Source organism: Aedes aegypti, chromosome 1 (genome assembly GCF_002204515.2).
Source record: "Aedes aegypti strain LVP_AGWG chromosome 1, AaegL5.0 Primary Assembly, whole genome shotgun sequence".
In the NCBI taxonomy this organism is placed as follows: Eukaryota; Metazoa; Arthropoda; class Insecta; order Diptera; family Culicidae; genus Aedes; species Aedes aegypti.
The window spans coordinates 185662747-185681300 of record NC_035107.1 but is presented as its reverse complement, the minus strand read 5'-3'; positions in this window follow the sequence as shown (position 1 = coordinate 185681300).

Here is an 18554-nt window from a genome sequence, read left to right as displayed (position 1 = left end):
TGGAGACCTATCTACCCTCCAATTATTAAAAACATGGAACCAAACACCCTGTATATATATATATATATATATATATATATATATATATATATATATATATATATATATATATATATATATATATATATATATATATATATATATATATATATATATATATATATATATATATATATATATAGATGACGGGGCAATGCACCAATAGCTCAAGGCTACCAGAAACGATAAATGCTGTCTTCGCTGACCACCGAAAAGCTACCGTTGATTGTCAAAGCGCAACATGTCAAAGCGCAACATGGTGATAACAGCGGGATGCACGATCCAGGTGAGATCGTTTTGAGTATTCAATATTATAAATTTTTGTCAAATTGCACACATGAATTCATGGGAAACAACTCCGGGGGTTCCTATCTATGTCCCAGTCGAGGAGAACAACAATGGAGTGTGCATTAACTTTCTTAGCAACGCCACTCCCAACGATTTTATCTATAACCCTGAATTGAAACGGTTGGTACGGTTGTCCCCGTTTCTTCCTTTCTTGAATTGAAATTGTTTTGCCTATCAGTTTATTCATGCGTGAATAACCTAATCGTCATGATTTTTTCAATTGCCTTCAACCCTAAAGTGTGCACTGTGGGCCTGGCCATTTTAATATTTGTATCATAGGGTTCATTCAAATATTACGTAACGCAAAATTTATTAATTTTAGACTCCCTCCCTCCCCCACGTTACAACTTTTGTATGGAAAATTTTGATTTTTTTGTATGGACCATAAATCTACGTAAGACACCCTCCCTCCCCCTCATGCGTTACGTAATATTTGAACGATCCCATATCGCCGATATTTTGCAAATATTAATACTGACAAGAAAATACCTTAATTATTAGATTATTAGATAATTATTAGATATTTCCAGGATACTTTTCAATATTGGCTGTGCAAGCGCTTAGATTAGATTAAGGTACAGTGGGGGAAGTGTATCAGTGGGGTAAGTGGATCATTTGTCAATATAAAGCCTAAATACTTGGATATGTTGAATGTTTTCGCACCATTGCTTCATTTTAGGTTATATTCTTACGCCCACACTGATACTATTGCAAAACTGGTACTACACGTACACTAACACAAGCAAACTTGTTAGCTGCAAAAAGTAATTAATTTGAAAATTGTTTTCCATCAATCAAAAATCCATTGTATCTCTGTCTAAAATCAAATTCTATTATTTTTTTCGACACATGGTGAGCATTTCAGTTCTAATTGAATGAATCACAATGAAAAATATGTCATTTTTATTAATAAATACAAATATATTGGACATGGTACACTTACCCCTACTTTTAAGTGGGGTGGGGTAAGTGGATCATGAATAATTATCATATATTGGCAGACTGCTTAGGAGAATTTTAATAAGTTTCAATACCCGCAAATATTGTTTTCCTTTATTTTGTTCCAATCCCAGCTTGAATTTGTTAAATTGGCCATAGAAAATTTGAATTAATCCACCTAAAAGTTTTTTTAACCTTTCTGGTATAAAAAGAAATATAAAAGAATAATAATTTCAAAATTCACACGAAACTTTTCGTGGTTTATCTAAGCTGAGTTGTAAAAGAGCAAAATATACTAATTTTCCAATCGAAAGCATAGTCTCATACATGATTTGACCATATAAATTGTTCTAGACAGATGATACACATATATTCATAAATAAAACAAAAGGATTTCAGTTTGTTATTCAAAAGTGAATGTAACTAATATTTTTAAACCAAGAGTGCTTTTCGAAAATATCGTTAGGAATAATCCTACAATACTTCTGTATAACTTATGCTTATAAATGGATGAATTTTCTCCAAATTTTTCTAGTTACAATGTTTTTTTTTTGTTCTAATTAGTATGAACTAATATATACATACTTTTCATTATATTTTGATTAAATAAAAATACTTTTTAATTTTAAAGTAAAAGAATGTAACATTACTAGCACTAATAACAAGTGCGAGGGTAATATCATTCTTAATAAACATAATCATACTACATTCGTCTCGAGAACAGATTTTTTTTAATGGTGATCCACTTACCCCACCATGGTGCGGCAAGTGGATCATTTGGCGCAAATTTTTAAGTCTCTCATTCTCAATACATAACAATCAGAAAAATCTAAATAAATGACGATTTGAAGTATAATAGTCCCTTATTTGTTATCCACAGAAAAAAGTTTGAGTTTAAATATTCACGTTAGCTGTACATAACAATGAAGTTAACTATTGATTTTTCTGTATCCACTTACCCCACGGTACCTTATATATAACCTCAAAAATAGTCAAAATCTATCATTATTTTCTTGTAACGGTCATATTCGAAAGTTAATATTAAAAATGAGTTCAAAGCTACTGAAAATAAACAAATGTACCTCGCTTAAATGAGGGCTAAGTAAAGGTTATATATAAACGTGAAATGGTATCGAAAATAAGTAGTTTTTATATATTTGATATTTTGATCAAAGCTTTATTATTCATTGTTCTCTTCAAACGGAGGCCGAGTGTATAAAATTGACGTAGTTAAGTATTTTCTAGTTAAAAAACCACTTATAAAAACTTATATATAAAAAAAGAAAATGCAATTGCATTTGCATTGCCCGATCTAGTGAAAGCTTCAACTAATAGTGGCAGGACTTCATTTAAATATCTCGTTAAATTCGTCGATTTTTCCTTCCATTGACGGTATTTTATGGCAAAGAACGAACGTTTCTGTAATTATCAACGATATGAATATAAAAGCTATTCAGCAAGACCAAGCTGTGGGTCGTGGGTTCGAATCCCACCAGTCGAGGATCTTATCGGGTTGGAAACTTTCTCGACTCCCAGGGCATAGAGTATCATCGTACCTGCCACACGATATACAAATGCAAAAATGGTCAATTGGAAAAGAAAGCTCTCAGTTAATAACTGTGGAAGTGCTCATAAGAACACTAATCTGAGAAGCAGGCTTTGTCCCAGTTGGGACGTTACACCAGAAAGAAAGAAAGATGAATATAAAATGGGTATGATAAACATCTAAAAACTTCTTGTTCACGCTAAGAATGATTAATTGTTCATAAATGTATTACAAAAAGTTCGACTGTAATTTTCTAAGTAAAATGTAGGGATAATTGAAAACATATTTATTAGAGAAAATCGAAAAATACTATCATCAAAGTTTCTTAAAATACACTTTACGATATGCTTATTCAAGAAGCAAGAAAAATTTTTGATTTCACTTGCGCCATTTTGAAATGTTACGCTTGGAAAAATGGATGAAAAAACTATAGAAACGCATATATCTTTTCATATGAAAATTTTGGAGGTATGACGTCTGCAGAGAAAATGTATAGTTTGCTCATATCTAAAACTCTCCAGAACATAGTAGGCCTGGAAAATTGATACTTTCGTTAGTATTGAGGAAAAACCGATTTTTGACCATAAAGTTCTAAAGTGACCTATATCTCTAAAACTATCAGATATATTATTCACATAGTCAAAAACCGGAATTTTCGACACGCGAAAATCGGATTTTCTCAAAATCTGTGTGTCGGAGCTACGTCGGGGATGGTACGCTGGGTAGTCCATCAGATCCGCTGTCCAGCGCACTATGCCCGACGTTAAGTTCAACGCATAGATTTTGAGAAAAATCGATTGTCGCGTGTCGATGATTCCGGCTTCCAACTGGAGTCACGATAGAAAAAAATGATGTTCTACAAAGTTTTCTTATTTTTTATAATCTTCAATATTGTAGAACATTTTATTGCGTTATTTTTTGAAACAAAAAAGTTTGAGAGCGAAATTCAAAAGTTATGAAATTTAGCACTTAGGACACTTTAGCATATAACGCGCTTTGATCAGACAAACAAATGTTCAGAAGACACCAATACGCTGTCTCTTATATTTTTCAAGTAATTAATTTATTCCACATAATTCCGTTCTGTGGACCAGTGTGCAGTCACAGACAAACAGACGACACACTCTCACCATTGTCCATCGACCACCTTTTTAACGGTCGATACAAAAATATGGTAGGTGGCCAATCCGCCACCAGCAGCGCTCGCGTCGTTTTTGTTCGCGTTTGACGTTTACACACTACCGCCATCTGTTGGCCCGTCGGCCAAACACACTAATTTTAGCATTGGGCGTACATGTCCTGATTTTGATCGAGATTTGTTCTAAGTGTTACGTCTGTTTGTCTGTGGTGCAGTACTTACATTCTCCGCACGGTACCATATAATGCTCCGCGTTGTTGGCCCGCTTACATACCGCACAATCGAACTCTTCACCGTGCTCCGCGTCTATCACCGAAGGTTCGAAATTTCCGATCTGCTCTTCAACACGAAGTGCACCGTCACTGGAAGTTGGTTGGGAACCCCTTGTTGCTGCATTTTGAGTCGCTCGAGTTTGCGACCGAGTTTGGCGAATAAAAGACCTCTGCTACATACTGATGCCTCAAAATTGAGAATGTTGCGGTCGGGGTTACCTCTCGGAGATCTTCGTAGCAAAATTCACCTTTTTTGCCGGTGATTAAGTTCAATTTTAATATTTAGTAATTTTAATATTTTGATCTGTAATTAAGTAGTAAGTATTTAGTATGTTACAAAATTTAATAAATGATTTCTAATTCTTTTTCTAAGGCAGTTTTCACGATGGTATCAACACAATGATAATCAATTTCCCTTATCAGCGTCTCTGACAGTCTGTCTACGCATGTATGCGCTACTCACATATCCATAACCCATACGGTCGAAGCTTTCGGGGGGCGCGTCATTCGTCGCAACATTACCCTTGTTTCACGCTCTAATACTTATGACACACTTGTGGTATACGTACCATGGTACAATTATCTTGAAATGGGTTTCATACTGATAATTGTCTTCATTCAAGATAGACTTGGAATAATTTTCTTGACAACTTGTACCATGGTATATGTATCAGATGTCTGTCCAAGGTATAACACTGCTATTTTTTGCAGTAATATGTGACACATTGTTAACTTTCGCCAAATCATGCAATACAGATGGATTGAGTTGAAAATCTATTGATTTTGCGCACTGATCCGTAATATGTCACAATTTGATCCATAATATGAAAATTGATCCATAATATGGTTTTCAGAAACCGATACAATTTTAAATTTTTATGCAACCCTATGTAAATATTACACTCAAAACAGTTTACTAACCGAAATTCCAATTTGAAACGATTCAATTCGTGCTTTTAATTACAATTTTATGTTTTCTATGTAGTTTTATTGAATTTTATAGGTTGGACTCCACACTATTTGATCCATAACTGTGGGATCATGGCATATGACCATTTCCATAAAACTTATTCAGGAAAATATGGTTAGTCATGTTTGTATTTCCAATCATGTAAATATTATACGGAGTTATATCCTAGTGGGCATCAAACTTCAAAATCATGCTTTCGGCAGCACCATTAGTTGCACGGACCACTGTACATTATGCATATTAGGTTTCACGTGCCCTGGGGGAAGTGGCCAATTAGATGCATGTCTGGAACCAAATCAATATGGGTGTCAAACTTCAAGATTTTTGAAGCCAATGCTTCCGGGAGCATTTTCAGAACCGGCGGCTGCTAGACCACTGTATAGCAGGTTACAAGTGTCCCGGGAGATGTGGTAAAGTTCCGAAATGGCCTTTTGAGGGACCCTGGAATCTACTATAGAGTGGTTATTACATCTTGTGGTTCTGAAAATGCTCCACATCCTCCAAGGCACATGGAACCTACTGTCCATGGTAGACGGTGATTCTAAAACTACTTCCGAAAGCATGATTTTTATAAATATTGAACTTTGTTACCCAAATTGATATGATTCCGTACATGTGTGAAATTGGCCACTTCCTTCGGGGTACCCCGTACCTTCTATACAGTGAAGATGGCAGCCTGTGGTTCTGGAAATACTTTTGGAAGCATCACCTTTGAAAATCTCAATATTTGATACCCATATTGAAGTAACATAGTTTTGAATTTTGGGCAGCTGTACGGATTTCGAATCACAGGTGTACGGATTTTAATTCAACCTTATCAGAGTGTATGGATTCAATCCAAGACAAGTCATTTTAATTCCCGTTTTTTTCAAGGTTTCTAAAAAACATTCATTCAAACACAATTTTTCGACCGGTTTTATATGTGGGTGGCCCAACCAACAGACCTATTTTTTGAATCATGAAAAGATACATGATTCATAATTTTCACATTCCTATTCTTCAAAATATGGTTTTGTGCCAAAAGTTAGTCACTTAAAGTTCCTTAAATATACTCATCGAGGCCACAAGAACATTTGAACATAAATCAAAATATTTCCCAATCTACAGATCTCTCCTTTACTGCTACATTTTGTCCTATCCATGGTTTTTAATGTGGTCGCGCCTCTGAATCAATTTTCCACATTAAAAAGTTTGGGAAACAGTAGTTTTAACCTTTAGAATCGATATTATGAGACAGTTTGAGAATTTATTCGGTTTACGTCGGAAGACACTGGGAAAATAAAATCACCACATCAAAGCTTAATTGCTGCATAGCATGGCTTACATCGGAAACTAACGTATTGTTAGAAATTAGCCGATAATAACGACAACCCATTATCACTTACTATCTACACGCACGCCGACTTCAGGAGCAAGTATGAGGAATGTTCATTCTCTGATCTCGATGCCAACCAGCACACCAACCACACCCGCACAGCTGTCATTGGAAAACTTTGATATTGCACATTCCTCTTCTGGTTCTGGTTTAACCCAAGCCGAAAAGTTTTCCCAGAGTTGATGATTGCAGCAGAACAGCTGCTACTACTACCACTACTGCCAGAAGTCAAAGTTATTATACCCTCTTTGACCCATCGGGGTTGCCCAAAAGGACCTCGAATCGTTCTGCCTTGACACGCTGGACCCTGTCGGAATGGATGGATCCAGTGCAGTGCTTCGTCCACGGAAGACTTGTTTTCGTCTTATCTCATAAACAGGATGTGCTACACATCCGTAAATTAATTGCTGTTTTGCAAGATTCCCCCCATCCCAAGGAGATCTGACGCATTTACGAAGAGAACGTGTAAGAGTTGGAGATTTGAGCGTGCTACAAGTGAACACAGGAAGTCACAGTTGGGCTCGTATTATTGCCGTAATTGATATCAGCCAGCTAGTGGTGTGGTTGGAAGTCTTACTGTTTGATGTTAATCTGGAAAAGCTGTCTGAGCTGAATTACTCAGGATCGCACATCGAAAAGGATTTGTAGGGTGTACGAAAGTTAAAAGAGATTGAGCATTACTTATTCTAGATGCACTACTTATAACTACAATTAACATAATCTCCTTCCATTTTATGATTTACATTGATGCATTACTCAAATACCAATGGTAATCTGAGAACAGCAATAATTTATTACACTGCTGAGAACAGCACTACTTATACAATACATGCAAGAATTTAGAAAATAGGTTGAACTGTTGCTCAGATATGGCTGATTGAACTTAGAGCATCACCTATTATTATTATTATTATTATTATTATTATTATTATTATTATTATTATTATATTAGAGCTGTCTCAAAATTCAAAAATTTTTGAAAATCCAAGCTCCCATATTTTTGTTACCATCCTTATCATAAAAATAGTGTTCTGTGAAATTTTCAGCTTTCTACGTGTTGCTTTGCTTCCACCCTATGCATTTTGCCTCAAATGCCCACCTCCTAAAAAAGAAATGATCACACAGATGGAAGGTATGTTGGGAAGGCGCAAAGATCACGATTGTTAAATGTGTGTAAGCATGGCAAATATATTCATGACATCTGTGAGGAAAGCAGAACTAGAGTAGAAGTGCCTACAAGAACAAAACAGACTATGCTGGTGTATCATGTAGTACATTTTCACTTCAATTGAAAGTCAGTCACAATTTTTATAATTATACTAACATATCAGATGTTAAAGTTTATGATATCGTGCAATACTTTGATGATAATTAATTTAATAAATATATTTGTTCCACAAATTTATTGGTTTTATTAGATTGAATAATTTTCCAGAAGAGCGTATATGTTTGAAAACATTTGTGTCCTGATTTACGGTGGGTGTAATCTATTATCAATATGAATTATTACAATGCGACTCATAACTATGGGAAGAGTGTAAATATTCAACATGGACCTCACAATAGGCTCGCCTATATCTGTATCCTATAGTGGAAATTGTTCTTCGGCTATTTTCCATTCTGTCCATGTCTCCGGATGTAAATAGTTTACATTCATGATACTATGCTAGGTTCAAGGTTGGTTTTTCTTTTCACATGTGAGGAACATTTACGGTTTATTATCTGGTTTGGTGTTCTAGCAGTTGTGGAACAAAACAGAAAGCGTATCATCCTCCCTATAGGCATTAGAACCTACGTAAAATGAGGGTTGCATGCTTCCGCTGTAAATTGTGGGTTTCAATTATTATACTCGAGGAGTACACGGGGGAAGGCACAACATGTATTATTGTTGAGATGGTTTGTAGAAACGATTCATGTAGGACATCGTTTATACTTGTTAACTCATGGTAGCTGAAGAAGTAAATGTTTACAATGGCAGATCTGCTTAGAATTTTAAACTAGTCAAAGCTTTGGTTAAACTTGAAATGAAGTATCAATATAATGATCCCTAAAAACTTGTTTTTGTAGCAATCGTTATCATTGTCGAATATAGACATTATTCGCAGATTCTACAAGTTAATTTCCCGAACATTTCAGTTGAACCGAATAACAATAAAAGTATGTCCGGGAAAATTATTTTCGGATTTTTACAACTAGGTATTATTTTCAGATTTTTTTTTTTTTTAGAAGTGCGTTTTAGGAATATAAACACATTTACACATTTCTTTTACTACTGTGATTGAAAATAATGTCAAATTCTGTATGAAGTTCTTAGCTGATAAGCTATAATCACTATCCGCTGAAATGTATTCGTGAAATTACCTTATTATTTTCTTTTTCTTTTTGAAGTTGAACACAAATCATCGAAATGAGCGCTAAGTTACTATAAATGTATGGAGATTTACTGAAATTATCAGGATATAAGCGAATGATTAACATTCATTCACTAACTATTATTATCAGAGGCGCGTCCATGTTCTAAACCATGGGTAGCAGTCTTCCCAAATGAACCCCGAACACGTTGGTTCAGGCGGTTTCGTATTTTCCTTGCACTGTGTTCTCGTGTGTGTCCGTTCTACGGAGTGTTTCGAGAAAATGAGTCACTTACTAAGAAGTAGCAAATCATCCATACTTTCTAACATGCAATAGTTTTTTTTGCCCCACTTTGCCCCAATAGGTGAAAATTCCATTTTCATTTTTTATTATAATTTCTCTATTTCATCATTCAAATCTGTATATTGTGTCATAACTTGTTTAAAATTTTATTGAAATTAGTACAAGGAACTTAAAAATGTATCTCTAGTTAAAGTTTATACACAAGTTTTTGCGTTTTTATAACAATGTTTTTGTTATAAAGGCCTTTTTATTCGTTTGGATGAAAAATCTTCATTTTGACAAATTTCACTAGAAAATTGAATTTTTATTTTTACATTTATTTCCAACGGGATGATATCAGGTATCCAAGATAGTTAATAGATTACCATTATCAAGTGATTTGGGACGTATTTGAAGTTTTGTCCAACCTTTGTATAAAAGGCCGCCACTGTGCCGCGGTTCAAACTTTGTTGCAAATCTTCGATTGCATCCGAGGCTCAGAACAGAAAACAGTTGATATCCACGCTTAGCAATTTCTACTTATCGTGTCTTGTAGTATGATATAGTAAAATCCTTGTTTTTTCATAAAGTTACCGCTGAATGTTATTTAAAGTATTGATCTAAGTTGATCTGCTTCAATAAAACATTTATTCAAGCCGCAAGGGTTCGCGATTTGAACCAAGGAGTTCCATATATGATCTTAGAAATGTATCTGCGTGGATTTCAACCGTTCCTCGTTTGACTGCTTTGTGCCATTATTTGAACCTAGGTTTGAACCGAAGTACACATGTACCGGGTTCGGTTTGAAACACTGGTACAGAGACGAAGCGCGTTTGCGGTTCAACACAAGTTGCAAGGTTCAAACCAAAGTTGCACTTCGGTTCTGTTCATGGGAAAACTGATGGGTAGCACAAACGTTAACAAATATTTTGTGCACAGTGTAGCAAAGAAAAAAAAATAACTCTATGGAATCCTAGGCTGGAAATTGAAAGTTACTATATTTAAGGGGCTCAAACGCAAGGGTTGCTAGTCGTTACCACAAGACTAAGAAAGTTTTTCGTCTTTACAGAGCTTAAAGTGACTGAGGAGTTCTGTTTGATCTTTCGACCTTGACACTTGCTTTTCCCGGGGCAAGCGACGAGGGCAGGATCAAACATGTCGCGCGTCGGTCTCGTAAGTGAAAAAGTGGCGTGATCGGTGAGTTCGGTTGGAGTAACTGAAAAAGTGCCGCGATCGGTTAGTTCTGTTTGATCCTTCGACCTTGACGCTTGCTCCTGGGCAGTGCGTCAAGAAAGCCCGAACAGTTTTTTTTTTTATTATTCTTTTTGGGTCGCGCGCTTATTTTTTTTTTCCTGAGTGCTTTTTTATAGCCGAGCAAACGAGTGAAGCCGAAAGTGGATTGTGGCTGCTCAGTCAAGAATAACGGATCAATTGGTGAGCTCGTTTCATGCTACTATTTCTAATCTATAAAATATGTATGACTGCACATTCAATCGTTACAATGGTGGGATGTAAATATGATTTTATTTATGTTTAACATTTTTTTTTCAGAACACCTCTTATATACCTTTATTTTTGTAATTAAAAACTTTGAATGGTTCGACACTACAAGTGTAGACTTGCGAAAGGTTCACTTTATTCAACAAACTTTGGATGGTTCGCCACTGTAAGTGTCGGCATAAGAATAAAAGTGTTCTATGATGTCCCAACCAATCGAGTTTTTTGTTTCTTTTCAAATGAGTAAAATATAATAACACATGCTTTCGTCCTGACAGCTGTAGGAATGTTACATTTAGGTATTTGTTCAACAAACTTTGAATGGCTCGTCACCTCAAGTGTCGGCATAATTTTCCTCTACATAGAAATTGTTCATATCAAATGAAAATATTATATTTACGTGTAAGCATGTATATATCTCACAAATCATTGTTTATCATGGTCTAATCGCTTATCAAAGTGAATCCTATGACCCAACGATCCTCCCCATTAACAAACATCCCTCCCAGTAACCTTTGTGGAGATGCAGAGGCAAACACGGTCTCCAAAAAGCAAAGGTTACACACTAACATTCCTTCCCCCAATCCCACCTGACTGCAAGGACGTGGCCGGCGCCGTTGTTGACCCTGTATTAATAGAGGCACTGAATTATGCACACTGAAGAAGATTATGGCCAATCCCAGCCGAACTTCTAGTTGATTCTTTGTGCATTTTCACTGACTTTGGTCAATCACGGAATAGCAACCATTGATATGTGTAGTCAGTCTAAGCTAAGCTAAGCTAAGCTTTACAGAGCTTAAAGTGACTGAGGACTTTAAAAATGGACATAAGAGACCTGTTGCCCGAAGAGACCTAAATGGAATAAAAAAGAAGACGAAAAAAGACCGAACAGCAATCAAGAAAACAAAACGAAACTTAAAAGAAGCCAGGAGAAAGAAAAGAGTTTGATTCTTTATACCATCAGAGCTCATATTTATCTGAGAACTTAGACTCTTTTTTGAGAATTCCTCGTGACATTACGACAAGTATTACTGCTCGAATTGCGTAAGTGGACGTTGGACAGAAGAAATTTGTGTAGGAATGATCGGAGAATTTATTAGAAAAAAAATCAGTAGTTTCAACTGGTGTAAAATTTAAATAAACTTTTGAAGATTGCATGGAAAAGTTTTTGAAAAATTTTTGAACAAATACTTGACAAATCTGCAGGAGTAATATTTGGATGAAAAGCTGGAGAAATTCCTTGAAAAAAAAATAGAAAAGAATAGATAGATTTCCTCAAGGAATTTTGAATTTCTAGGATGAATACTAGAAGCAATCCACATGAACAGGCTGGGGAATTCTGGCAGGGTTTCATTAACATAACATCTTTGGAATATTAGTGAAAACATATCTGGTGGAAATTCTAGGATAGTTTTGGGAAAAAATTAAAATAAAGGTCGGACTCGATGATCCGGAGTGTCGATTTTTTTTCACTCCGGATAATCGAATCCTCCGGTAGTCGAATCACTAAAAAGAAAATTAAAATGTGCGATAAAAGAACTTAAATAATTTTTTGTTGTTGTTTTATTTATATAATGCAGTGAGGAAGCCAAAAAATATTTCTAGTAACATTAGGAATTCATTTTTTTATTTATTTAGTTAACATCTAAACAGATAACACTGAATCAACTATTTTACGCCACAATACTCGGTTCGTGGCCGCATCTCTCCATCCTCGGTTCTGCCCCACGCTCGCCTAATCGATACGCACTTGATCCGCCCACCTAGCTCGCTGCGCTCCACGCCTTCTTGTACCGACCGGATCCAAAGCGAACACCATCAGGGTTGCTGTCCGGCATTCGTGCAACATGCCCTGCCCATCGTATCCTTCCAACTTTGGCCACCTTCTAGATACTGGGTCCGCTGTAGAGTTGGGCGCGCTCGTAGTTCATCCTTCGCCGCAACACACCGTTTTCCTGCAGACCGCCGAAGATCGTCCGAAGCACCCGACGTTCGAAGACTCCAAGTGCTTGCAGGTTCTCCTCGAGCATCGTCCACGTTTCATGCCCGTAGTGGACTACCGGCCTTATGAGCGTTTTGTACATGATACACGGGTAGAAATCAGAATCTTAAAACAAGATTATGACTCATGATATCATGATTCCAGTGTGTTTTCATCTTATGAAAATACACCATGATTTGGACTCAAGATATCATGAGTCAGATTGCCGTAACGCAACACACGCGTTAGGTTTTTGTTGCTGATTGCTCGGAATCATGAATCAAATGCCAAAAAGCAAAGCACCGCTTAGTGTTTTCACACTGGATGATACGCTTTTGAAGAATCATGATTATGACTCCAGGAACCATGATTTGGGATCCTGATATTATGATCTAACCAGTTTATGAATTTCATGATTTGTAAATCATGATTTGGGGATCAGATTTTTATCCGTGTTCATTTAGTGCAGACGTGAATCTTTTTTGACCGCAGCTTCTTGTGGAGGTCATAGTAGGCCAGACTTCCACTGATGATGCGTTTCCGTATTTCAAGACTAACGTTATTGTCAGCCGTCAGCAAGGATCCAAGGTAGACGAACTCGTTGACCACTTCAAACGTATCCCCGTCCATTGTAACACTGCTACCTAGGCGAGCCCTGTGGCGCTCGGCCCCACCTTTTGCTGCCTCGGTCCAACTTTTGCTGCCTCGCGTTTCAGGCGGGTGTACAGGTCTGCCACCTTTTCAAATGTTAGGTCGACGATGTCCATATCATCCGCGAAGCAAACACTGGATCACGTAAAAATCGTACCCGGCTGTTCAGTCCGGCTCTCCGCATAACACCTTCTAACGCAATATTGAACAACAGGCACGAAAATCCTTCACCTTGTTGTTGTCCCCGACAGGGTCCAAACGAACTGGAATGCTCTCCTAAATCCATCACACAATTTTGCACACCTTGCTCTTATCAGTCTCGTGAGCTTCCCGGGAAAGCTGTTCTCATCCATGATTTTCCATAGCACTTAGCGGTTGATACTGTCGTATGCCGTCTTGGAATCGATGTAAAGATGATGCGTTGGGAGCTGGTATCACGACATTTTTGGAGGATTTGCCGTACAGTTAAGATCTGGTCCGTGGTCGATCGGCCGTCAACGAAGCCGGCTTGATAACTTCCCACGAACTCGTTTACTACAGGTGACAGACGACGGAAGATGATCAGGGATAATAATTTGTAGGACACATTTAGAATGGTGAGCGCTCGAAAGTTCTCACAATCTTACTTGTCGACTTTCTTATATATGGGGCATATTACCCCTTCTTTTCACTCCTCCGGTAACTGTTCTGTTTCCCAGATTGTGCCTATCAGCCGGTGCATACAAATGGCCAGCCTCTCCGGACCTATCTGTATGAGTTTCGCTACGACACCATCCTTACGAGCCGATTTATTGTTCTTGAGCTGGTGAATGGCATCCTTAACCTCCCTCAAAGTGGAGGCTGGTTGGTTTCCATCCTTCGCAGTACTGACGAAGGCATTTCCTCCGTTGTCCCGTCCTTCATTGCCTGTGCTCTCGGCGCCATTTAGGTGCTCGTCGAAGTGCTGCTTCCACCTTTGATCACGTCACGCTCGTCCGTCAAAATGCTCCCTTCCTTATCCCTACACATCTCGGCTCGCGACACGATGCCGTTGCGGGATGCGTTGAGCTTCTGATAAAACTTACGCTTTTCTTGAGACCGGCACAGCGGTTTCATCTCCTCGCACTCCGTCTCCTCCTATCGGCGTTTTTTCTCCCGAAGGAGGTGGGTCTGCTGTTGCCCTTTTTGTCTATAGCGTTCCACGTTCTGCCGGGTCCCTTGCTGTAGCATGACCGCCCGCGCTGCATTCTTCTCCTCCAAAACCTCCTGGCACTCCTCGTCGAACCAATCGTTCCATCGACTCCGTCCCATGTACCCGACGTTGCTCTCAGCTACATCGTTGATGGCTGCTTTAACTGTTCTCAAGAGGGGCTCCATCCAGCTCACCCTCTTCCGGTAATGCAGCCTCGAGGTGCTGCGCGTATGCAGCTGCGACATCCGGTTGTTTAAGCCGCTCTAGGTCATATCGGGACGGTCGTCGGTTCCGTACGTTGTTAACGACGGAGAGTTTTGGGCGCAGTTTGACCATCACCAGATAGTGATCAGAGTCGATGTTAGCGCCACGATAAATCCTGTCGTCGATAATGTCGGAGAAGTGCCGTCCATCAATCAGAACGTGGTCGATTTGCGATTCTGTCTGCTGTGGTGATCTCCAGGTGTATCGGTATGGAAGGCTGTGCTGGAAGTAGGTGCTACGGATGGCCATATTCTTGGAGGCGGCGAAATCAATTAGTCGTAGGCCGTTTTCGTTCGTCAGCCGATGGGCGCTGAACTTTCCATTCTTCGGTCTGAATTCCTCCTCCTGGCCAACCTGAGCGTTTAGATCTCCTATGATGATTTTAACGTCGTGGCTTGGGCAGCTGTCGTACTCGCGTTCGAGCTGCGCGTAAAGAGCGTCTTTATCATCATCAGTGCTTCCAGAGTAAGGGCTGCGCACGTTTATTATGCTGAAGTTGAAGAACCGGCCTTTGAGCCTCAACTTGCACATTCTCTCATTGATCGGCCACCACCCGATCACGCGCCACTGTATATCACCCATCACTCATGTTTGTTGTCGCAGCTCTGGTAGATGGTATGGTTACCTCTAAACGTTCGCACCATTGATCCCTTTCAACACACTTCCTGCAACGCTACGATGCCGAATCCGCGGTCCTTCAGCACGTCGGCGAGTATGCGTGTGCTCCCGATGAAGTTGAGAGATTTATAGTTCCACGTACCGAGCTTCCAATCGTTCGTCACTTTACGTCGCTGTGGTCTTCGTCCCGGCTGGCTTGCAGAACCTGACACCAACCCCCTAGATATCCGGAGGACAATTCCCCTAGAATGTTCGGAGGACCATAGTGCACAGTTTAGCTTAGAGTCCTTCTCTGGCACTCGGACGATGATCAGTCGCCCCTCACATTGGGAACAGACGCAAACATCTGTTAGCAATTGAAAGGATGTGTATTTTTAAAGTCTGGAATGCAGATAACGCAAAATCAGTGGCGATATGGACGGTGGGAAGATGTCCTTTCAAAGAAGTGGTACATCGTGCAGATGAAAGCTTCGTTATAGCCAACATTAACAAAGTCTTCTTCTGCTATGCACCCCCACGATGGACTATTGACCAATTCAACGAGGTGCTCAACAAGCTGACTAGAGAGCTCATAGATCGCAGACCAGTCGTCATAGCCGGCGATTTCAACGCGTGGGCCATATAATGGAGGCCTTAGCAAGTCTTAATGTAGATGTTGCCAACGCTGGAACTACCAGCATATAACGTCGCGACGGGATGATCGAAAGTCAATTATCGAAAATTCATACTCCTCTACATTCACTATAAAAGCTTTTCTCAGCTCACGTGTGTTACCGCAGCTTTGCAGAGCTACCATGGTGGATTGTATGATTATCTCTAAACGTTCATGTGGTGATATTTTATGTACAGTTGACTTGCAGGGCCTGACACCAACTCCCTAAATTTCTGAAGGACCATATTATACAGATTTAAGGTGAAGATGAATCGAAGCCAAAGTTCAAATGTTCAAGGGCACGGATCTGGAGAACCAAACATCCGTTTGAGCTGAAAACCTAATCGATTGGTCACCACCAGCTAGTGACCAATCGATAAAGTTTTCAGTTTAAACGGAAGTTTGGTTCTCCAGATCCGTGCTCTCGAAAATTTGAAGTTTGGCTTCGATTCATCTTCACCTTAACTTAGAGTTAGATGATCAGACACCCTGACATGGGGAACAGACACTGTTGTGAACCATTCGTACAGTAGCACTCATTTTACAACTGTGGAAGTGCTCATTGAACACTAGGCTAAGAAGCAGTCTCTGTCCCAGTGTGGACGTAATGCCAAGAAGAAGAAGAAGAATAAGAAGAAGAAGAATTTGTTGCCAGCATTTTGGAACCTTTTCCATTTGCTTAGCTGATACGTGTTGAAAAAGCTAGTTTTTACAACCAAAGTACTCATACCCGGTAAGTAGGCCATGACCAGGTTAGACGGTTTTTTTTCTTCGCTTGTCATTTTTTTTCCATTTCAGATCCGAATTTTCCGAAGCTTTGAATTTCAATTTGGACGATTTGCTTGGAGGATTTTCCCAGTGTGAATAATAATTATTATAATAATTATAATTCAAGAGCTGCCTATCAAGTTTTTGGAATTCAAGTATTCAGTCACTTTTATCGTTATTGGAGTTTCGTTCGTTGCAAAACCTTGAGTATAATTTTACCTTCTTTTCCTATTATTGTAGTTCTTATTTGACATAGTTATTTCTATCTGTGTGAAGTTTCCATTATGGAAACTGACGGGGATGAAGAGGGTCGATTGTTCTGAATCCTCTTCTTTGACCAAACCATTTCGTGTGAAAGTTTACCCTTCTAGTTTTTCTGGGCCTTTTGTCGTATATTTTCGAAAAAAGGAGAAACCCATTAATGTTTTGCTGATTTTCTCTGAGATTTATAAAAAGTATAAATCTGTAAAGGAAATCAAAAAAATTTCATTGGACAAGTTAAGAATAGTTTTTGGATCGCGAGATGAAGCAAATTCTCTCTTGGAATCCAAGTTATTTTTTAATTCCTATCGCGTGTATGCACCTTGTGATTCATGCGAAATTAATGGAATAATATATGATGAACCATTGAACTGTGATGACATTAGAAATCATGGTTCAGGTTTTTTTTAGAAACAAATCCATTTGTCGAGATACTGGGTTGTGTCCGTTTATCAAAATTATTTATTGATGGGAATGATACCAAGTATGTACATTCTAATTGTATCAAGATAACGTTTTCTGGATCTGTACTGTCAGACTACGTTAATGTTGATAATTTTATTTTTCACGTGAGACTTTATTATCCAAAGCTCATGCATTGTGATCGTTGCCTTCTTTTTGGTCACACTTCGAATTTTTGCTCTAAAAACAAAAATGTTCGAAATGTGATGAATTTCATTCGTCATCCACTTGCAAGAATCAATCTAATTTATGTATTTATTGTTAACAGAAAAAAAATTCTTTGAAAGAATGTGCTGTTTATATTGAAAATCATTAAAAATTCAATAAAAAAATAAAAAAATAAAAATCTTGTCTTATGCTGAAGTAATGAAATCCACTGATAACATTGCTTCGGCAAATATTTTTGAAATTTTGTCAGGTGACCATCAGTAATGTAGACCATGAAAATTTTGGTAATTATTAGTACAAACCTCCTAGCAAAAGGAAAAGAATGAACAACAAAACTTCTAACAACCATAATGAATTATTTGAACCTCAACCATCTACTTCTTTCGATTTGCACTTTCCATCCTTGAATGATACTACTTCTTCTAAAAATATTCCAGGATTTCGTAAAATAGAGACTAATCCTACATATAACAATAAAAATCAAAATTCAAACAATTTACCGGAAAACAAAGCATAAGTAGATACTGATAACTCAATTTTGAACATTTTATAAGAAATAGTAGAATTTTTAGGATTAAGTGATTTCTGGAAAAAAATAATTAAAATATTTCTACCTATTTTGGCTTCTTTTTTAAATAAATTGAATTCTTTTGGCCCTCTTTTGTCTTCATTTTTCTTTTCGTAATGGCTCAAATATATAATAATGATATGAATATTTTACAATGGAATTGTCGTAGCATTATTCCAAAAATTGATAGATTAAAAGTTTTGATAAGCAATTATATTGTAATTTTAGGGAA